This window comes from Hetaerina americana, unplaced genomic scaffold, assembly GCF_022747635.1.
Source record: "Hetaerina americana unplaced genomic scaffold, ioHetAmer1.1.p SCAF_4, whole genome shotgun sequence".
Taxonomy (NCBI): Eukaryota; Metazoa; Arthropoda; class Insecta; order Odonata; family Calopterygidae; genus Hetaerina; species Hetaerina americana.
This window is the reverse complement of record NW_027286985.1, coordinates 37000486-37024819: the sequence shown is the minus strand read 5'-3', so window position 1 is coordinate 37024819 and position 24334 is coordinate 37000486. Positions and strand designations below refer to the sequence as shown.

General features: G+C 38.9%; 1 protein-coding gene across 1 annotated transcript in view; it reads left to right on the top strand.

Annotated features, from left to right (window-relative positions):
- Positions 1–24334, top strand: part of LOC139692161 (uncharacterized) — a 129048-nt gene that overhangs the window by 70433 nt on the left and 34281 nt on the right. The window lies entirely within an intron of this gene.

Below are 24334 nucleotides of genomic sequence, written 5' to 3'. Positions count from 1 at the left end.
TTTGGCGTCCCTGTCGTTGAAAGCTATGTAAAGTACCTTTAGACACATAAATTTGTCCTTATAATTCGTGATTTATTTGTACCTTAAAGGAAACCGTTTTATCCTTCCGGAGGCATAGGATCCTGGGCTGTTCAAATCCAGTAAGCCACAGCCTAGTTACATACGACTCAATGTATAATTCACTAAGTGTCACATGCGGATGTATATAATCAAACCTTAAAATATATATTGTATTAAAAGTTTATTCATTTGCATGGTAATATTTCTTCAATTTAGGTAATGTATTTTATAAGAAAACGGTCTTTTAAAACCAGTAATTGATGCATTTTAACTGTAGATAAAACGAACTGTTGGAAATACAGGTGGTATCAATCTACGCGTAAATTACTCTTTCGTTAGTCGGCGGAGAACTGCTCTCTATTTGCATGGTGGAAAAAGTTACCTATGTCTAAAGGCTGGGCATCATTTAGCGCTTTCAATTTAGTAAAAAAATATGATGCATAAATCGCTAGTGAACATTCACATGAGATGTGGAACGTAACTACTTACAGTGCCGTAATTAACCGAACCTGAAACCTACATGCTCACCAGGGGGACTTCATATAGATGATAAATATAAATGATAAATTATCGGGGTACACTTATATTCGCAATAATAAATTCACTCTAGGAAACTCTCATGTGGAGAGCACAACACTTAATTGACATTTGTGATGTTATTTTCAAGTAAAAATGAGGTGACATTTCAATAATAAATTATCAGTTCACATGGCGATGCTATACTTCCTTAATGAAAACGAGGGTATTGAATCGAAAAATTAGTTTTCCGAAAGGCTCACACGAATTAATACCATAATGAAAAATATTATTTCTTCTCTATTGGTGATTTACTTTGTAATTTCATTCATTAGGTTTTAGCTTTTCAAAAGACGATCAAATAAATATTTGTACTTAAATTTCCTCTCGTTATTCCAAATTTTATTCATTTAATCTACTTAAGTAACCTTTAATGATCATTTGTTTCAATATATTTTCAGAATTAGATGTAGGTCTACTGCTATTGATTCCCTTGTTTGAGCAAATATTCAGCTTCTAGTACAAAAAGTAATAGTAATTCTTCAAACAGTTTCCTTCTACTGATTTTTAGCATGTTGAACCAAGAAATATGACGAAGGACACCGGTCTAGTACTTTTTGCAATTGCTTTTACAGATCTTCTTTTCTCGTTAAAAATTGTAAATATAAAATTTCGTGTTCCTCTGATCAACAACTTTTGAGTTTTTGCGCCCAAAAATTCCAGGCACTTGAAAACACGTCATAGCCAGATATCATCACGGAAATGTTCGAAAGGCGTCTACGTGACCCCAAAACGCGTCTTTCCTTTGAAACACAGGAGTCATTTTTTCGTGAACATATTGATTTATCTTATACTACATGTGGTGAAAGTAAACAAAAGATAAGCACGCTCAGCTAACGCAACTGAAATAGCATTCAACAACGTATTTTTAGCGAGAGCGTTTCAGGTTTAAAGAAATTAATAATTTCTATATCCAGCTTAAATAAAGCTTCCCATGCGTGGAGAATAAGTTAATCAAAAATTCATCCACAATTCACATTTCGCAAAATGTCGTTTGCCGTTAGTTGCAGTAACTTTTCCTAACCTCAGACCTAATTCAAAACTTTTTTTGGTCTCTTCGAGTCTTTCTAGCAAAAAAATATTTTTTTCCATTCCAGAAGTATTATAGAAGGGAATTAGATTAAAGGAAACTAAAATTTACTTCGGTTTCAAATTTTTTAACCAGAAAACAGAATGTACAGTTTTATAACCAGGAAAAATCTCGATATCAGCGACGGCGCTTCTGTTTTCTTGTCCATTTTTGCACTGGACTCGCATTTTTAGGGGTTTCCTTCGAAAGTAATATGTAACAGAAGGTGTAACGAAGTGGTCCTTATAAAAAATCCTTCTTCGGGTTTGAAAATGAAACGGTCAATGGGTGGGCACGCAAGGTCTCACGGAGGATCCCATCACTTCTCGAGACCTTGAAAGGCACTTTATTTGTTCGTGGCAGGAACATAACGGGCATCGCGGATATTAGTAAAAAGTTCCCCGTTGGAATCAGAGCATTCATTTTGAGAGCATAATTGATCCCCTCAGGCAATCAAAGTTAGCCAGTCAGGTGACGTAAGCAGGAGAGCTCTAATCACTGTTGAACTGGGTTCCTCAGCTTCCTCAGCTGATTTTAAAATTGGAATAAGAGTGATAAATGCACTTAAAATCTCCTAGTTTCAAGACTGAAACAGAATATTTAGACTTAGTGAATAGAATTTACGTACTATGAGGCTGTAGATAACGTTGATTAGGATAGAGAAAGTAAATTATAGTTACCTTCTTTATTCGAAACTGCGTAATAGAGTATTTACATCCCAAATTTGATAGGTATTTGACAATTGAATAGTATTGACCTTTAAATATTTGCTTAGTCTCATTCAATGCAGGATCTAATAGCAAGTTTGTTATTCACATACTGCCAAATTTAATGACCAATTAATCATCAAACATTTATAACCTATGTTTTTCTAAGATTGATTTGGGAAGGCATACTATCCTGTGGCTGTCCTAATGATTTAAATCCCACTGTTGACGTAAAGAACGGTTGAAAATTGGGCTGACGTTAATTTACGTTTTCCGCACCACGTATCACCCCAAATATCTTTCTTACTCCAATTAACGTTTTGAATCACTCTGAATTATATTTTGGCAATCAGGATAGTTTTCTGCGAGTATATGGAACATAGTAATATTCCCGCGCAGATAAAGGCCTGGGGCAAGCTTATACCTAATAAAAAATGGTTTATTTGGTAACTTTCCTGCTCATTGTTCATCAATTTGGCGTTCATCATTAACATTAGTATTGATGCAGTCAAAGCTTATTGAAAAAATGAAACAGTTTCCATTTTTAACTTGAGAATTAGGCTAATATATTATTAGGCTAAATATTCCGATGACAGTTAACTGTCTCCAATGATAACGAATTAGCTAAAGGTGTGTCAAATCACCAACCTTCCTGCATACACTGAATTTGATAACGCCAATGAGGCCACGCTGCTTTGTTGCGTGCATTTTTAAAATTATAAATAATTTATTAAAATAAAATAATGAATTCAATTTTCAATTGTATTTATTAATAAAAATGATTCAACCAAGTAAATACGGTATGTTTACATGATAACTGAATTCACCTTGAACACAAAGTTTGCCCTGAGTTTCAACTCAGAGAATGGAGTATATTCGAGGAGAATATTCGCTTCAGCGGTGTAAATTACTCAACGGAAAAGTATCACTTTGATATAGATTTTTGGATATAATTCTGTATTTCCAGGCCATCGTCTGCATCTTGTTGAAGCGTTCCTCCGATAGTCGAAATGAGTCACATGAGTCGGGTTCCACTAAAAAATTATTTTTGTTACAGCAGATTAACTTTGCCTGCTTATCCAGAGTCATGTTGACGTTTTAACGCTTCGGCAGCTTTATTGACGGCGATCTTTTACTGTCTCCGTTACGTTAACACGGCGATCATTTTTAAACCGTGACTATTCCAGTTCGTGTCTTATCCTCTCGTCCAACTAATCTAGTTAAGAATTCCGTCTCCACTCCAATAGAAGACGATTAATTACTCACCCGCTCATTGAAGTGGGCACATCCATCAAGCCTGCTGTCTAGGAATTCCCTCGGAGTCGAGGGGGCAGTCTGAACCCCTTTCTCGTAGAGAACCATCCCTTGGATTTGAAGTTAATTTATCGATATGTTGATAAAAAATAAACTCACTCCGTTCTGTGAGACGAGGAAAACATAACTAAACCCAGAACCATACTTAATGTGGATTTTACTTTGAAATAAATATTTAAAAGTGAAACGTTAGTTGTTACCAATTATACCTGTATGATTTCTTGTGAGTGAAACAGATGATTTTCATCAATTCTGACGTGTCCATCCAAGAAAATATTGAGAAACACCATAATCCAGTACTGGATATAAATGTTGTTTAAATATAATAGATTACTCCAGTAGAAGTGGAAGAGTGACGGGGTATGGTTATTAGGTATTAACTTGACCATTTAAATTACTGAAACGAATGAAACTATTTGAACTCACTACAACCTCGCGCAGAGAGCATCCGAAACCTGTCGTACGTTGTTGAAATAACTATTTGAAAAGACTTTTAACCAAAGAAAGAAAGAAAAATACCAATTGCGTTAAACTCAACTAAAACCTGGTGTTAGTATTTTTGAGGGAGACAAATAGCAGCGAGGTCAATTGCCGCCACTTAGGTTTGTACATGAAGTATGATAAGGCGGAAATTAGGCGATGAAGAAGGATTAAGAGGCAAACCTAGAATCTCATTTTTGTAACCCCAATTAAGGAGTAAAATATTGTACAAATTTCTATGATCCAATCTATAATCGACTTATGAAACTCAGCAATTGATCCTCTTAAATTGGTATGCAACTTAAACTTTGTGAATACCGACAATTGATTCCCGCACATTGTTATAGAACTCCACATGATACGCTCGTGGCCACGTAAGCCCAATCTCCCATATCGCCTTCTTGTGGTCCCGTGGAATTATTCTTATATCGATTAAGGATATCACGGGTTTCCATTAATGTAAGTTACTGTTATTTGTTGTGATTTGAAGTTTGGTGTTCCCCTTTTCCCCAAATGGAGTGATAACATTTTACGCTCCTGGCACTACGCAAAGCCATGAATTATACACGTATGTGGTAAATGTGCGACTTTGGTATGGTACCTTAAGGGTCAGGAGAACGAGACTAGCCTCTCGGTATGTAGGTAAAACGGGATAAATACTTTATCCGATAACGGATAGTCTTTCCTCACCGTGGGTAGGTGCACTCTACCTGAGACAAACTTGTCTCTGGGTCACGTGGATCAAGGATTACTCCTTAACCTGTGCTTTCTGGGGACTCGCGGGGGGTGGATGACACCAGGGGGTGGAAAGGGGGTCGGAACCCTCACGTTCTCGACGCCTCTTAAGTACCCCTCGTCTCCGAAAGGCTTCGCGAATCCCGTTACTTGTGGCTCTAGCACGACCATTTCCGCAAACTGTACCCTCGACTCATTTGCAACCGGCGATTTATGGCACCGCCTTCCCTCCCGTGAGCCCGCAATTTTTTTTCCACCCCGCAGTTGCAAAGTCTCTATCTCTTTCTCTCTCTACCCGGGCGCCCTTTGGTGATCCGATCGCTCTTTCCCCAGGATCCCAGAGTGCTTCTTCCCCACCCTCACTCACCCTCATTCAAGAAACTAGTCGCCGCCTCCGACTCTCCGGAGGAGTCTGGGCGAGAAGCGGTTTACATCCACGCATTCACTCGCTCCCTTCTTGGGCGTTGCGCTCCTCGCGGCCCTCGCTCGCCTCGGGGCCATTGGGCACGCTTAAAACAAAAAGGAAAGGTGTTGGGATTCGATGGGCCTTGACCGATCTCTCAATCTCCGCCAAACAAGGATGCCCCGCACAAATAATATTTTACCGACTCTACGCCCCCCCGCCCCTTGGGGCCAGCCAGTGTGGTGGGAGAGAATCAGCGTAATGCCTGTTCAGTTTTCGGTCGGGGGAAATGAACGCGTCAGGTGGATTTATGAATTCGTGATAGAGATCTTGGAGGATCTTGGAATGTGGATCTTGGTTACATCACGCCACATCCTTGCTGGAAAACGTTGCCTTAAATATTTCCTGGGCTCGATGACTACTTCAAAATCTGATTTACAACCGGTGAAAAATATGACTACAATTTCCATAATTTCTTAAGTCAAAGGTAATAATATTGTGAGGAAAATGGCAAGAGTATAACGTGAAATTTTATAGACAGATTCTACTTTAGGGTCTTGAAATGGCTCAGCAAACTTAGATCTTCTCGATATGATTCATCACAATGAAGGCAACACTATACTTAAACATACTATATTCAATAATTAATTTGGAAAGAATAGCGCGCAGTGTGACATTTATGGCTAATTTGGTAAATTAAGTATTAAGTATTGAGTATCTCTATTGATAATATGAAAAATTATTCACTTTTTCCGGTAGGTGCACATGATTTCCGAGACTTTTTTACCCGTATTACATACGCTCTGTGTGCTACTTACGCTGTTTGATTCGCACATTCTAAAATTAATGCTAATTAATTTTAGAATGTGCGAGAATATATTTTATGAAAGTAAGCGTCTTAAATTTGTCTTTCTGGGGCAGCCGGTGAGCCTTTTCCCCTTCAAATGTCAAATGACATGTCTGTTCCCGCTCCGATAAGCATAGGGATTTCCTTTAGGAAAATACTGTCAGCTTACGAACTTTTTTCTCCAATATCCGAGTTATTAATTATGGCGACGTTCAGGTTTCATGTAAGGTTAGCTGGTAATATAAACATCAAAGAAATTCACAGGAAATGTCAACTTTCAATATTAGCGAATGGAATGTGAACCTATTCGGAATAAAATTTTCCGTGACGGTATATGATTAACAAGGAAATATACTGCAATTTGCAAGACATTTACTGTAATTTTTCAAACAAATTGTCGTGTACACTCAATAGAAAGTCTGAAATGGCTGAAATAATTGTATGTCTTTAATGAAATCATCTTTTTGACGTTTATAATTCTCCAGAGTATTAAAAGCAGATTTTCAAGTTTAATACTTAAAAAATATGATTGTTGACTTCTTTACTCAATTTTACTACCAATTATAAATAACAATTATAGTAATGTATTGCGTGATATCCATTGAGATATTAAGAAAAAAGGTTTATGCTGTGGAATAATTTCTAGTCTGTAATAGGTATTTGTAATATACTGTAAGGGATCTATTGGTGATGTTTATCGTATTTAATACTGTATAATAATCCCTGCAACTTTATATTAAATTCAAATGTTTAAATTTCGACGTAATTAGTACACTGGCTACTTACACCTGATGGCGCATTTTTCTAAAATTGTCCAGAATCTTAAAATACGTTATGTCAATCAATCAATGACTAAAAACTTAATGCAACACTTAAATATAGATTTATTTTCTGAAATTGGCCTGAATAATTGTACAGTGGTTAGGCGATCGAATGAAATAGCCTTAATTTTGAATGGCAAGGAATCTGAAGTAAAACATAGAAATAATTAATCAATATCGACCTCATAGAGATTTTTGGTTAATTTTTGTAACCACGTAGTGGACAAGGCATCTTTGTGAATGGGTAAATAAGTGTTTTTTTTTAAATTACTTTGAAATATAATCAATATTTTCAATTGAATAACAATGTTATTGCATTATGAATTAATTTTATTTCATTATCTATGTAGACGTGGTAATGCTACAACCTGAATAGAAAAATGATTGAAATTTATGTTTAAAATTAATTTTTTCGTTTTTGGCAGAATAATTCGTTACCCATTGCCTTCATTCTTGAAAGAAAAACTTTGAAATAACAGATTATTTACTACCACAATTTAATGTGCCTCCCGAGAAAAGATGCAACTCTTTGACAAAGCAGGGAGTTGTGAGGAGAGTGGCGGAAGTGTCGCGGAGCGATGATCTTCCGTTTCGCAAAAGCGGGTCCACTCCGAACCTTCCTCCCGTTCCTGTCTTCACCGACATCCTTCTCTTCCTCTGCCCCCCATTTCAATCTTCCTCAACCCTCGTCCCAGCACTGCCTTCAACGATCAATTATTGCATCTGTTTCACGGTCCGCTGCCCACTCATTTCTGGCCGTTCGCCAGCAGCAAGCGGCGCGACGGCATACCCACCCGCCCTGCGCGCCCCCGCCGCCTGCCCTGCTCCTCAGCCCCGTGAACTTTTCAGCCCGATATGAAAGGCCTTCCGGTCACCGCGGTCTCGGGTCTAAAATCGAGCAGATTTCTTGCATGGATCAGAGGTGATTCCTTTCGCGGGCACAAAGTTGAGTTATCCCAGAGAGCGATACGTCTGAGGGGAAAGAATGCACGGTGCACGTACATCAGGAGGGAGAGGTTTCATGCGGGACACAATCGAGAAACTTGAGGGTGCTTCATTTCGTCAAAAAAAAATGATCTAGTAGAAACAAAGGTGGGGAGCCATTGGTGTAATGCGATATAATGCTAGATTAAAATTATTTTTCAACTCCCACTTAGAACGCTTGGGTTCATATTCGAGGTCCAGTAAAAAAATGCAAGTCGATATGTAAGCCGAGCAGACTAATATTATCCGATTAGCGAAATAGGGGCTCAAACCATTGAATTTAGGGGATATTCTTTCCGAGAATGGTTAAGTGATAGCCACAAGTAACAGTCATCCTCGCTAAATTCAACATTAACATGCCTTTTCCATGCTAAAACATTGGTACTCGAGCCCCTTTTTCGTAGAGCTTTGGATGGGCTGCAGAAATACATTTACATTTACGCGAAGAAGCATTCATGGGATTTGATCTACGTGAATCCGTGAGGCCTCAATGTAGGGTTTTTATGGTTTAGTCTGCAGTTTCGTTGCCAGAATTAGTTAAGAAAAGTCAAGTGATAACTTATCGTACATCTTGAGAGTTATTCTTGTACGAGTAAGAAATATTCCTGTCATATTTAGCATCCCAAGCCGCAGGCGGACTAATTTAGTGTTCATTCCCGCCCTTGCTTCTTTTTCACCTCGTATATTATCCATTTGTAAGAAATGCCCCTCGCGTATCCCCCCGCAGCGATTTTTAAGCCCGTTAAAGACCTGTCAATGGGCCTTAAGAAAGTAAGCCTTTCACACTTAATTTGTTATATCCGGAATAGAAACAGCGCAGTTATCAGACCAAAAGGCAGGGCTGGGTTCTGAATTGAAAAAGTTTAACAGAAGATGATTTCAGGTTCAGCCGGTTTGGCTCATCGATTAGTTGTCGAGAAATCATGTGAATTTACAGCTATCAGATCAAAAGGTATTTAAAACAAGCATCTAATTGATCAATTCGATTACTGACCGTCCTAATTTCTTACTGCCACCTGTGGTCTTTTCCATTTTCACGTGGTAAAAGTATCCTCTTTTCACTTTTATTTCTGATATATTCACTTTCATTAAGAGTAGATGATTACGCACAATTATAAATCGTGAATGGTGAGTTCATGGGCTTCCCATTAATCCTGTAATAAATAACAGCAGGGTGAATTTCACCAAATACCTTCATATTCCATTTTATTTATGATTTTCACTTAAAAAAATAATTTTAGATTTAATATAATGCATACTCAGTGCTGTGCTGCACTTTCCCTCGTCTCGCGGGGCCTTTCCCTTTCTCCACCCTTCTCATTGGTCTTTGAACCATATCCAATGAGCTGTCATGAAATATAAGGGGCAGTCACGAGACATTTGGTGAAAAGACGAGTGAGCCAGCGTAAAAAGCTCAAGAAAGTGCGTTTGGCATTAAAAGGACGCAGGGGCGGGTCAATAAATCGCTACTCATGTGAGTGAGCCGTTGTACAGATGAGCGAAAGTTCTGCTTTGGATGAGCAATAGCCAGTTTGCGCCGAGATTCCTCTCATTTGTGCTCGTTCTCATCCATTTCTAGGAACCGGCACGGAATAGTTTATGTGCAGTTTCTGTATTTAATTTTGTCTTTTAAAAAATTTATCGTTACATGGCTTTTGTGTTTATTATTGAAGTTTAGATAATATCGATTGTGGCTTAGTTGACTTTCGATGGATTGCTGCTGTTTTCACCTATATATATATATATATATATATATATATATATATATATATATATATATATATATATATATACATATATATACATATATATGTGTGTGTGTGTGTGTGTGTGTGTGTGTGTGTGTGTGTGTGTGTGTGTGTGTGTGTGTGTGTGTGTGTGTGTGTGTGTGTGTGTGTGTGTGTGTGTGTGTGTGTGTGTGTGTGTGTGTGTGTGTGTGTGTGTGTGTGTGTGTGTGTGTGTGTGTGTGTGTGTGTGTGTGTGTGTGTGTGTGTGTGTGTGTGTGTGTGTAAAATAAATCTACATACATGCGCAAACGCATTCAAAAACCGATTAATACCGCTCTTTACGGATTTTTCAAAAGGAAATATAACTTTTTTTTACTAACCTTTTAAAATCTTCCGATGGATTCAGAGTATTTCACTCGAATGTGTCACTTTTGACTAGTGAATAGATGAGCTACTCAGAGCGAATGACAGTAAAATTTTCTGTTATTTATCAGTATTTATGACAGAAGGAACGCACTGAATGTACTGATTTTCGTCATGAAATACTATTCATCGATATTTCTACTTTAGCGATGAATTTCCGAAACATGCGCACGAAAGCCCGAAGTTTCAAGAGAGTCCAGCATTCGGCCCCAAGCGAGTTCATTTTGTTTGGAATCGTCATTGCAATAGGTTCTAATTCCAACTTTGGACTTTTACATGCTGTGTTTACAAAAATACAAATTGGGTTTCGTTCTCCTCGCTTCGGACCACACATATTCTTTTAAATGTGTGTCCTGGCTTCCGTGTTGTAGAATGTCTTTCGTGCTGCATCATGGGGTGCAGTTTTTTAGTTGTTTTGCGGTGTATGTGTTTGCATGAGTATTGGATGAAGGGATTTTTGCATGAGTGTGTGCGCTGCTGTGGGTGTAATTTTCCGTGTTTTTTTTTTTTTTTGCATGTGGTATTTTTCTTTTTTACGGTTGGTGACCTAACACCCCCCACCACACGCCCTTGCGGCGGCTTGCGGGGTATTATGTAGATGTAGAAATGTGTGTGTGTGTGTGAGTCCCCTACCCATGTCTCGCCTCAATACCGATGAGAAAATACATTGCCTTCATCCCACGGGGCATTTGTGGAGAGTCTCCGCAAACCTGTTGATTTGGGGAGTTGACAGCGAGAGAAAAATGGGGGAGAGAGAAATTTCAATTATCTTCTCTGGCAGGGCCCGGATTATCGCGTGCGGAATTTCATTCCTCGGGACGGAAGACGATGCTTTTTTTGTGTCATACTTCTTTCCCTCACGAAAACCTACAGTCATTGCGCTCTTAGTATTTTCGTGCCCGGGAAAGGAATTAGTGGGAAGAGAAACGGGAGGACGGTGGGGGTGAGACGTCCACCTTAGCTTTCCACTTCCCCTGCCTCGAGGCTGTAAAAGTAAGGGGTGAAATTTTTCGGTAATCACATCCACTCTCCTTTCCTCTCGTGATAGAAGAAGATAGGATGTCTCCTCGGCAGGCGCGTGATGAAAGGGATGCTAAATGCCGAGGAGCGGTTGTTTTAACTCCCGCGGGAAGTCGTGAAGGATATGGGGCAGAGGAAATGAAACAGCTTCCTCCCTAGAATCATTTTCGTCCGTAATTTCATTTCGGTTTGGCATGATTCGGGTCGCGGACGTGATTGGCGAAAGCAAAAGGGGGAGAATTCGGTTTTCCTAGTTTGTCCTCCATCTTCCCACATCATCATACCATGCGGAGCGTCGTTTAAGTCCCCCCACACAATTCCAGATCGCTCAACCGAACCTCTCTCTTCTCCCTACCTCGCTAAGTAAGACACCGACGTCATGTTTTGTTTTCTCGGCGCCTACTTGCCTCCGTCGCCGCCGCAAATCTCTAAACGGTGGAAATCCATCCCTTTGGCGGATGTGACCGATTTAGGAAATCGAGCAGTGAAATGGCTTGGGTAAGGTATTTCGATGCAGAAGATGGTGAGGGAGAGGGGAGACGAAACGGAAGACAGAGGATACGATGCCTTCTGCTGCCTTCGCTTCAATGATCTGGCGCCACTTGGCACAATCACTAGCGTAAACCACACTATGGTATTGAACCGTTCGAGCATTCCATCAGTTTTTTCTTCTAACTGGCTCTTTAGATATAGGACTAAATGTTTACAAAAACGAAATCTAATGGATTAGTATATAGTTTTTCACATGTACCAGTCTGGCTTTTGATTTAAGCGCGTGAAATGTAGCGCATTTTTTCTTGATTGGTACTTCAGTATTTCGGAGCTATTGTATGGAACAGAGAAATCAGAACTGGTAAATGACTTCTCTCAGAATGCAGAACTTACAAAGTGTAAAAATTATTCGGCTTGACCGGGATTATAACCCGGATCCCTCGATTTCCGACCGAGTGATTTAGTCTGTTAAGCTACCAAGACGTCCTCTTACGCTCCGAAAATTGCTTCCGGGTTCGAATCCCGGTCAAGGCGAATGATTTTTACACTTTCAAAATTCTGTATCTTGATGCATATTAGTGAATGATACCGTTAAAAGTTACTGTCGCGGCATTTTCCGCAGTTCTTTGAATTTGGACTTCTCTCTGTTCATAATGGAAAATCACTTTTAAAGAGAGACTCTTGATTAGAAAGAAAATTCAATAATATTCAAATAATGCAACCCATATTATCATTGTGCAAAATTTATTTGGCCAGGTAAAATAATGGTCACAGACTTACATCCTCTAAAAGATAAATCAGTTTAAAACAAGTGATCACTTCTACCTTCATGTCATTTTTTTGACTTATTGACACCAATAATTATTGAGTCTTGGTTAATGTAATGAAGTTAATCTTAACTTCATGGTAACAGATAATCTTTTGACTCTCTAGGACATGGGTATAGATTTATTCTTTCCTTTGCTAATTTTAATTGATAGCATTATTACCTTCATATACAATCGACTAAATACGAGTTTTGCAATAAAATTATAATATTTAATTATATCAAGTATTGAGTTTTATTCTCAAAATCATCTCCTATTTTTATTTGCTTCAAGTATAGTTATTCCGATGATGGAAATTCCGTGAATTAACTCATCGATGCCCATATTCAGTTTGTATTTTGCTCTATTAAAGTATTTTTATTTATTTCATGGTTCAGCTGCATTCTGAAAAATAGCCATTTAATTGAATATTTTCATTTAATAAATAACATATGGTACGTACAAAAATGTAAATAGTTTCACTGATTAGTTCTCTGTGGTTCCGGTAAGTCTTTGGAAACAGTCGTGTAAGGAATTCATTTAATTTTGTGAAAATTTAGAAATTCGTAAGATGCTTCTGAATTGTTTCTGGAATTGTAAAAATGTCTCCAAAGGGCTTTTTTTGCGGACCCTCTTTGTTTCGAAGCATGCATCCGCTAAATCGACCTACAACTTTATCCCCCCAAAAAAAACCCGCGAAGCATCAAAAAATGGAGTTGGGTAACGGTAGCAGAACATATTAAAAAGATACGATAGCATTCTCTCCGGTGATAGCTTGTGGTGATCCGACCATTCTGTGAGCCTGCGGTCGCTCGTTGAGGGGAACGAACGATGTTGTCTGCCGTGGAAACCCAACGGACAAGTCGAACGAAACCGCAAGCGGAGACCGACACTGGTGGCCGAGTCCATTTGAAGAGAGACGTCGAGGAAAGCAAAAAGGCTCAAGTAGGAAGGCATGCGTCGTGGATTGTTCTCAAGTACTGTTGTAAGTCGGTGAATGGATTTCATTCATAACAGAGGGACATTTTCGTAGAATCTTTCCCTCTCCCGAAAAAAAGTAACTTTCATTGAATTTATTTTAAAAAAAAGACTGATTTTAGGTCACTCTCGCGAAACACAGAGTCAACAGAAATTGGCGCCATACTCAACCGGAGAATTGGTTGGTGTTACAGGCGGGATAATCGTACCCGATTAAAAAAATATTCATACGGTTCAAAAATGTTTCCTTTCCTTGGCCGGGAAAATATCAAAACGTAGTACATTATTAACTTTTGTTACATGATTTTTTGACTCTTTAATATTGGTAGCTTTTACTTTCTATTAAGATTTTTTATCCTAATTTTGTTGAAAGTTTTAAAATTTCCCATCAAACCAGTCTGAAAAGGCATAGTTCATAAGATAATTAAAAAATGGTATATGTCATCATTTTTGTTACCGTTTGCCTCTTTTTTGCCGGGAAGGTCACTCTTTACGTATCGGAATTAAGATTAGTGCTTGAAGTTGAGATCCGCCACTAAAGTCATTTTCATAATGCACTGATTTTTGGAGCGGTAGAAATTACGGACAAATTGAGAGAAATAGTAATTCATCATTTACAGACTTACAAACTTATTCTCGGATAATTAAGCAAACGTTACCGGACTATTACTATGTAAACACATTCTTAAGGGAATTATATTAATAATGAATATTTTTTGATAAATGATGGAGAACTGTACCGAAAGAATTAAAGCATTTGTCGTATTCCAACTATATGCGTGCGTTTCAGTTGGAACATCATCAAAAAAATAACTCATATTTTCAAGAAAGATCCCGTAATTTCAATTTTTTTAAATTCATTTGAAAATAGTCACAATTCTGAACGATGGACTGGATATCCATGCAGAGGCTCCGTGAAATCATAATCAAAGAATTCAGGGCAATTGATCCCACTACGTATGATGCCTTTCAATTTATGTGTGGATATCCGCGAAATACGTGAATGCTATTGTACCCCTCTAGCTCTGCGAGGACGTAAAAGAGAAAGAGGAGAGCGAAGATAATACGCGACGGTGTATCTCAACCTTAAAGTCTCCTAGTCTCTCGTAGTCGGCGGCAGAGGTGGACAGGTCAAGAGGCGTGCCCATACTCCGGCGAAAGGGAACTCGTTTCCAGCGACTCTTCTTCGCTAGCTTCCTCTCCACCCTTCCTCTTCCTCCCCTCTCTCTTCCTTAGAGCCTCCTGCCGATGACCGCTCCGGATGGTTGAGGGGGAGGAAGCCACGCGAGCCCGCCGGGCGACGAACGGGCGACTGCAGCCGCCGGGCTGTGATTACTCTCAGACTTAAATGCATCCGCGGATGGGCCGCACACTAATTGAGGGGAAACTTTTGGTAACCCTCAGCCACGATTTAACTCAGTCAATTTATACGAAAACAAGTGCGCAAGGCTAAATAGACGCCATGCTCTTACCACTGACAAAAAGTCACTGAAAGGATGGGGGTTACTTTCTAAGCTATTAGGGTAATTGGGTGGTCCCGAAGTGTCAAATAATATAAAATTTCAAGTTTAGTTTGTTTATTGTTAAATGTCTGGGTTACCTTTATTGTATCCTAAAAAAGAGAAACCGTGACGTTTCAGCATATTTATTGATACATGCGTGCCTTCAAAGCTTTTCAATTATGAATTTTTAAGCTGCTAGGAAGTAAAGATTTTCCTTAACATTACATTGGCATCCGGGTAGTTTTAATTTATTTTACTCAGCATTATCCCCAAAAGAGGCATATCAGCTTTGTGCCACTAGATCAAACAACATGTTTATTGATTTGCATTATGTGAATTCAGCCAAATGAAAACCTAGTACAGAAACTAACTTACCGACAAACTTATTTACCCGTGGATAATATGCCGGTGATTATATACCAGGGGATTTATGATAAAGATTTTTACTGATTATTATTTGTTAAAAATGTCTACCGATATTCTATCCGAGTTAAGCGCTGCCGTAATTGGTACCTTGTTATTGAGTAATTGACTATTCAGATTAAATTTAATTTAAATAATGGTTGATTAGGTAGTAATATGTCTAGATCATCATTAGCTCCAGACTGTAGTTGTATGCTCTTGATGACGATTTTCATCACCGAGGGTATTATAAATTATCCTAACTTTTATCACTGTGAAGAGAATTTTAATTCTCTTTTATAAGTCCCAGGCAAAACTATGTTGGAACGTTTTTGCTGTTTTTTTTCACCCATCCCCCATTGCAGGTGAAAATGCATTTCATATTACTGAAAGATATCAAACTGTGATAATAGTTTTCTTATAATTCGAAGTAAAGCCTAAAATTACGGTCAGCAAGAAGAGCAAAACAACGCCGTGAGGTCAAGGTAATTTCTTCGTGTTCACGCTACCGACACGCAAACTCGGTGGGAGTAATTTGGAGGAGGAAGTGAGAGACCATTATCTCGAGGTGGATTAACCGGAAAAGTCTCGTTTCGCTAAATACTGGTAGCAAAAATGGATGGAAATTGTGGAGTAGAATCACATTTAAAATGATGACTTTATTTTTGCATTACCTAAAGTAACTTTGATATATTTAATTAATTTACCAAGAATACTACTCAATTAATTAATAATTCTCCGATGACGTGTTGCAAAAAGAGAAGATATTAAAATTATAGTATCCAGTGAGGTTTCAAAAATATCATTGATGTAACAATATAGACGATATCACCGCAATAAAGTTAATGTATTGCGTCTAATTTGTAGTATTTTTAATATTCGTTTGGTCAATTGCTTTGTCAAAAGTTGATGCTACTTTTGATTTCCGATGACAGCGTAGCTTCTTCTGGTGAAAAAGAGTATTGTTCAGTTGAAGCGCAAGTAAAGACTAAATAGTCCAAGATTTCATGCGATGACTAGAAGATAAATCATTGAAGATATTGTTCTAGGGAGGGAAAAAAAAAAGATTTTTAGGGAACCAACAAAACTGGTAATTTCATTCTTGGCTTTATGGAACTTATCCACTGCGGGAATTAAAACTGCAAATTTGAGTGGAATTAAGTTATAAAGTGTGATGAACAATTTTCTTTTTTTCTCTCCGTTTTAGGGGCAGTTTCCCTAGTCAGATGCTACCGTACGCTTTTTTTACGCGCATTCAAATAGCGAATGTATACCTTTAAAAAAAGCCATCCTCATCAAGCTCCTTAGAAAAGTCAGCAATGCAACTGAAATACTACCAGGAATAGGAATTAAGTGCGTGCTACTGCGATGTTTTGAGTTAATTGCCGTGCTAAAAATGCATGCGGGTTATAGCTATACTGGTATTCGATATCAAAATTTACCATAACCAATTTGTGCCGTACCTTTTCCATTTGAAATGGAGTTCGATCAGGTTGCACATACATTCAATGTACGAGCATCCGCCTCTTCATATGTGTACTAGATTGAAGACACGATTCGGAGCGGGACGGTACCTGTACGAGTGCTTGCTCGTTTGCAGAATGAAAAATTGGATGATCAAAACCATCCCTTCGAAATTATGCAGCCAACTCCCCTTGTTTGTTCATCTGGTTGCGTGGGTCCAAGGAGCCGTTGACGTACCGTTATTATCCGATAACATGCGGAGAGGAGGTGGGCGGAGGAGGGTGACCAAAGAGGGCCAAATGGGCGAGAGGGAGTATTGAGGGGTGGGAAGGAGTAAGATGGGATGGGAAGATCCCAGAGGGCAGAGAAGCGTGGAGGAGTGGTAGGGAGAAATGGGGGAAAAAAGGAATTGATGGGATGAGGGACAAAAGAAAGGACGGGAAAAAGAGAGAGGGAATAGGAAGGAAAGAGATCGAAACCCACGCCCAGAATGCCTCCTTCGCATTCCTTCACACCCTTCGGAAAAAATCTTCGCTGCCAAACGGTTTCGCCGTTTCGACGAGGGTGCGGAAGGACGGTTTGTCGAAGGAGTTATAAGAAAGGTCTACGCCTTCCAATCTCTCTCTGTCTCGAAAAGGAATTGTTCTTAAAATTATCCGGAGAATTTCGTTTAAAAACTACGGTGGTCGAAAGTTCATTTCGGTATGAGAAGGAAATCCAACGGAACTTGTTTGCGTTCACTGCTTCTGGAGGCTCGTATAATAATGATTATCTTATCCCTGGGTTTCGCAGTATTATCCCGAAGGGCGGAACTGAATGTTCTCTTACAGTAAAATAGTTACTGCTATTATTTTTGGTTTACTCATTGTGCTATATCTTGCTTATTTCTTTCCATTGAAAGGGCCTGGTTTGCATTTAAGAATTCTGTGTTTCTAGATACCAAATGATAGCGACTGTTCAACACTATTTTTTTTAAATTCTTCCCTCTGCATTCGAACCTATTTTCACCCTCTTCCAAAGCATCATATTTGGAAAAATGTGTCTTTTAATTTGAAATTTTTATGCGTAGATAAACAAAATGGCTTTAAATCAAGGAGTTATTTTAAAGGAAAATACGTTTTCGTCTTTTAATGCAACCTAATTCTAACCTAAGTCGTGAAAATAACGCGAGATTCCTGAAAAAAATGAAGAATTGATAGTACAATTTACTTCGCTAAATAATAAACAAAGACTTTAGCCACACTATTACGTGTGGCAAAATTTAGCTATGTCAACCATGTTTATTACTTTTGAGGGTAAGGAGTTTGGCCTTGGTATAAGCATGGAGGAAATAATTAAATTATAAACGTGATTGCTTCATTTTTCTAGTGATGTCGGAAATCATGACTGGGAGCACTTTTACCACTAAGAGATACACACCCTAAATGTAGAGACGAATAATTGAACTAAAATTCTCCGTAAATGTCATCGTAAAGATAAGGTGCATGAATACAGCTGAAACAATGCAGAGAGTATGAAAGTGTTATTCAGTCCTTGGAAAGAGAGAGGTAGGGAAAGGCTATCCAAGAGAGTTAACCGTAAGGCGAAATACCGTTGCGTCTTCTCAGAAAGCTAAGCTAGAGACGTTACTACTCTCGCCACAAGCGTATATTTTTAAACAGTCTTCAAAGCTATGAATCACCAACTTTCTTGTGTGATAACATCATATTCGGGCGATTACAATTATTTTACGGTTTATAAAAACCTTCTTGGTTTCGAAAAATTTCAGTTAGCAGTGATTACTTTTGACTAAAACTATTTTCTTTTTGTGTTTGTGTGAAATAGTTACGTACAATTTAAACGTGATGTGAATATTCTGCACGGTCTTTGAGCAAGTGATTATTTTACTTTTAAAATACGCCAACTCACGATGTGTGTTTTCGTTTGTTTGTATAATAGGGGGTGACTGCCTTGTGGGCAGAAATTTCGGCTGATTACTGGAAGGCTTGGGTTCGATTCCAGGTGACCTCAAACACCCCCAGCTTTATCCTTTACTCTAGTACGTCATACGAGTATATAACAAAATATCAGATCAATGGATTTTATGTGTGTCCCCGTTACCGTCTGTCTTATTTCTTGTGTGGTGTAATGCTTTGAGTATACGTTTGAGGTGTTGATTTTGAAACATTCCAAGGAAAGAAGAACTTCAAATATTACTCAGTACCCTTTTAGCACGTAGTAGCTGTTAAAATGAAAAGAATCCAAATATGTTTTCTGGTAATTAAAATAAAAATACCTGCGTGAGCATGAATTCATCCTTACCAGGAAAATATCCCCATCTCCGTTTTCCAAGGAGAAACATAAAATCGAATTTCAATCCTCTTGCCACGGATGATGCCGACGGGTCTCGTTTCTCTGCATTGGTCGCCAGGAACTCGCTCTTTGGGATTTTATCCCAGGAATTCGTTCTGAGTGAGAGGCAGAGAGTTACTTCCTGATCCCCGCCTCCGATCACGAGAAACCCGATTCATATAATCTTCTCCGGCAATCGGATCGCTCTTCTCCATTCCTAATCTCCCGCCTTTCATTCAGTGCCACCTCCCACATACTCTGACAATTCTCAGAATTATAAGCTTCAATTCCTTTCCCTCCGGTTCATCTGCTTTAATTTTGTCTACTCTCTTCAATAATGTCCCTTGTATTGTATACTCTGCCGGTTCCCTGAGCCAGCTTACCTAGCCCAGTATCAGTGACAAATGTGATGACACGTCCGTCGAAGTCAAAATTTGGTAGTTTATTGCCGAACCATTCACCAATTGTTTGAAAAATAATTATCTAATGCCAAAATTCTTTTTTTTTAATCTGGAAGTCAAAAAATTGGAAAGGTTTAAACAGATACCGGGAGAAGGTGGATTTCTACTTGAATAGAAATGTGTGTGTTACATGTGAAGCTGAGAATGGAGGAGGATGTCTATATTCACGGAAAATTACGATCAACTTTCATTGTATAAAATTTAAAATAGAAAATTTGATAAGCATGGAAATTGAACTTTGAAACAAGATGAATGCTATTCGTGTTCAGGTTGTGAATTGACAAAAACATTTTTAACCAATTGAAAAGCATGTTTCGTGAAACCAGCTCTCTACGAGAAAAACTCTTTTCGTGAAAATATAAGTCAGTTCTTAAAGATTAGCTAAAATTCACCGCAAAGGTTTCTAACACCTCTAATAGTGGTATTATAATAATGTTGGATATTGAACCCGGGTCTTGTCAGAAAATATGAAAAGTATATGATGCTATCCTATTAAGATGGTCTATTGTGAATAAGTATTTTACAAGAATTATTATTTCCGTTGGAAATGCGCAAAACTTGAAATAATGAATCATTTTCAGTTTTAAACGTTTTTGAAAATTATTTTACATCTACCTGTATGTCCTATAGTTCTGCACTCTTGAGAAAACTTTCGATCGACTTAGTTGAAGAGGAAGCAGTTACATTTCAACGCGGCTTCATACCTTGGAAAAGGATATATTATTCATAGAAAAAGAAAACCTCTTTATATGTTTCTTCTAATGCCAAATCCTCCTATCTTAATCCTTGGATATGAATAAATAAAACATCAAAATAAGTATTGTAGCTCATTTTCCAAATATCGACTGAAAAAAATGAGGGATATATTTATAAAATAAGGCAGATAATTTCGCAACCCTCAGTGTATTGCGTTGATGATAATTTAAAGGCGCGTTTATTTGCGTATGTTGACTTCCCTGTATGAATGCCGCTTATCCAGGAAAAATATACCATATGAGGAACGATACTTAGTACCTTTCAGTCCGAGGCAGATTTTACGCCAAGAGTAAAGCTTCATTCAAATTGGTTCAGACTAGATCACGAGTGATTCTCACTACACTGGTCTTTCTTACATCTCCCCGTTTAGAAATATGAGGGATATCACTGCTTTAATCATTGGGTCTTCCACTCATGACGCGCATAGGCTAATACTTAGACGCTACGCGATGTTTATTGAAGAAAGTTGCTTGTCATGATTGTTCATATAGATCCATTTGTTCACGGCTCGATATTAACTCGATTAGTAACATGAATCTAATGATGTAATTTTGATGAAGTTGCATTTCCTTTTTGAGCTCTGTCCTTGGAGATCAAAATAAATTTAAAACCGTTTTCGTCGCAAGCTCTAGCGAATAGAGCGTTCCTGGGTCCCAAAAATTACGCAAAGGACAATTTTTTTTCACGCGTGCGGATGATGAAGAATTCACCCTCAAAAGGGAGAGTATGTCAGGGGAAGAGAGATGAGATTGACGAGCCAGAAAAACGTGCCGAAACAAAGGTGAAGTTTCGGAGGAGGAACTCCCTTACCCTTTTCATTAAGACCTCGATGAGGAATCGCCAACGGTGATGAGCGGGAGAAGTATAGGAGCAGATCACAAAAGGCTGCCCAATGCATCCGACTCAAGTTGGGCTGCGAGGGCCGCGGGGACGGAGACCGGTAGCGGAAGTAGCGCCAATTAAGGGGCCACGGGGGCCGACGACTCATTCAAATCACGCGCGTGCCATTCCACCTCTTCCCTCTCCGCTCCCCCGCGCCTAATTACGCCACGGCTTACCGCAGTGCGTACAAGAAAGTTATGGAGTGAGTATGCGGGAGGAATGGTGAAGGTTGAAAGGGCCTGGGGGAGTCGGGAAGCCATCACACCCTCAGATGGTAGACGGGTGAGCGTATACAAATTTTTTTTCACCCTCCGCCAAAACTCTCGATATTAATTTTCTCGCCATACCTCACCAACCTTCTAGCTTCTTCCGCTCTACGCCGCCTGCCTGGTTGAATGCGAATATTGAGCCTTGCGGTGCGCGGGTCGCAGAAGTGGAAGGGCCGTGGAGGAATTGTACGACTGGAGGGAGAAGGAAATTAATGGGTTCTAAATCACCGGTGCACGTTATTAATACCGCGGGAGCGATAACTCGTCTCTCGCATCACGAATGCGTGATGGGGTCCGTTGAGTTGTGGCCGCATGGATTGGCGGAGGCAGACAGCGGAGGGAAAGAGCGCCGAGAAAATGGTCGGAGGGCTCTATGTACCGTTAAAAACTTGGCATTTCGCTCTCACCTGTATTGCTCTGAATGTAGCCTGAGGACGGGTTCACCCAGTTCACGCGGTGCGTGCGTTCAGGCGGTCGCACGGATGATGACTGTCACTGAAACCCTAAGATGCAAAAAACACCCAAAAGTTAAAAATATGAGAAATATTACCTTCAATATCTTCAAAGGGAATACAGATAGCGCCGATACTGTTAACTAACAGGTTGGAAATTGCAGTGATAATGCACACTTTTTATTATTGCGATATCTTAGAGTCATCCAGTTGCATTTACTCGTACGCTTGCTATTGATTCTGTGAGCCGTGGAGGGATCGTGAAGTAGAGGGTGTCAGGAAACCAGCATTAGTGTAATCAGGTTCAGAATAATTATCAAAATGGCATAGCTCAATTTTTCGTGCATGATGACCTATACTAATGGAGCAACGAAATATATGAGAGGAAAAGGGTTCCTTATTTCTGTGTGTAGTGCGTTTTTTTTCTCATTTCATTTCCATTTCTCATTAAGGTCTAGACTAAAAAATATAGTGTTGAGCGACAAACTCTGCGTCAATCTAAACTCATATTTTTCTAGTATTAAAAGTCTTGCAGGCTATCTTCTTGCTACCAGAGGCCTCCGACTCATTATATTCAATGATATTAACACGCTTTCTGTTCGCTCACAATGATTTTCCAAGCAGCTACCCGCTATCTCTCATGAAGACCAGCTAATTGATAATGAAACACTAATCCGTAAGAACGCTCGGGTTCCGGCCTTGTCGAAATACAAATATTCTGCAAATAAAAGATGTGACCTCAATAATTAACTTTTTTGAATTCTGAGCACTCATTTCCAGTCTACAATTATTCCCATATACTTATTACACATCGTTCATGACTTCATTAAAACGTAGACCAGAGATGAATCATCAAATAACATATTTGATCGCAATAAAAATTAGTTTCAGTTAGGATATTCATGACACCATAATTTATTGGAGAACAATTGAAATGATCCTCGGTGGTTTTCGACGCATTTGAAAGGTTAGAGCTTCGCGCGCGAACGGCACCTCCTTGAAAATCAATACCTGAGCATGCGCAGTGTTACGACGTAAAGATAAGAGGTGATAGCTATTAAAAATTGCAAATAAATATTGAATCAGGAAATAAATGCTGCCGAAATGCCAAGAAAATATTGAGACGAGCGATAGGTGAAAATAGACGACGGAAAAATATTGCTTAGTCGACATAAAGAGTCGACCAGATTGCTGGGCGGACATGCTGGGAGTCGTGGCGTGCTCCTGTAATCCAGCTACTTGGAGGCTTGGTGCAGAGGATGGTTTGAGGCTGGGGGCACTGGTGCTGGGTTGTCCCACGTTGACTGGACGTCCGCACTAAGCCCGGCATCAACATGGGCGCCCTGGAGGAGTCCGGGGTGGCCAGGTTGCCTAAGGAGAGGCGAACCGGGCCAGGGGGGAAACTCAGCAGCCAAAAGTCTCCGTGGCGGGCAGTAGTGGGATCGCGTCCGGGAGTGGGAGCCCAGTGACAGCCCGGCCGACACAATCAGACCTGTACCTTTTGCCACTTTTCAGTCAGAACTATTTTTATTTTTAGCATCATTAAACATTTTAAAAATCACATTTATAGGCACATTAAAAATATTCTATTTCTATTTTTAGCCAGGTCCATTAGCAGACATTTGTCCTGATAATGAACTTTGTCATGTTTTGTGTTTTCATATTTAGTGAGATATAATGATAACTTTTATGGCCTATTACGATGATCCAATATGTTTTATTTTGCTATATAAGAATGAACATACACTAATTGATAATACTTAAGTTCCACCAATACGATACGAATACGAATGGTTTGTTTGATATATTCACAGATTCTTAAGCAAAATCCTCTATTTTGGTCATGGATGGGGATTGTGGTTATTTTAATCCACAATTTCAGTTTTGTCTTTTATAATTCATTTGATTTCACTTGACTTACTTGATCGCAGAAATTCATTGCGTGATGGATCATTGGGGATCTAGGCGCAAAATTTACAGTTGTTTTAATTTATGTAATTGAGGATTTGTGTGGAATTCGTTTATTTTACAATGGGAATGATGTCTCTTTCTCAGCTGTAAGTCATAACATCATAATCCCGTGGGAAATTACTGTAAAAAAGGTTTATGACAAAATTCAATTCGCAGTGTTTACCTTTCATGCTTTGTATCAGTAAAGCGTATGACTAGTAATTACGGCTAAAATATTCAATTAAATATCTCTCATGTTATTTTCTTCCTCAGGAAGACAATAACATGAGAGAATGAGAGAAATGAAAAAATATTTTGGCCCGTATACATTCAATTAATAACTAGCATTAACTTATCTCACAATTATTCTTCAGGAAAAATATTTCGCATTCAAACTACCCTATTTTTCAAACCTTCTTCGTT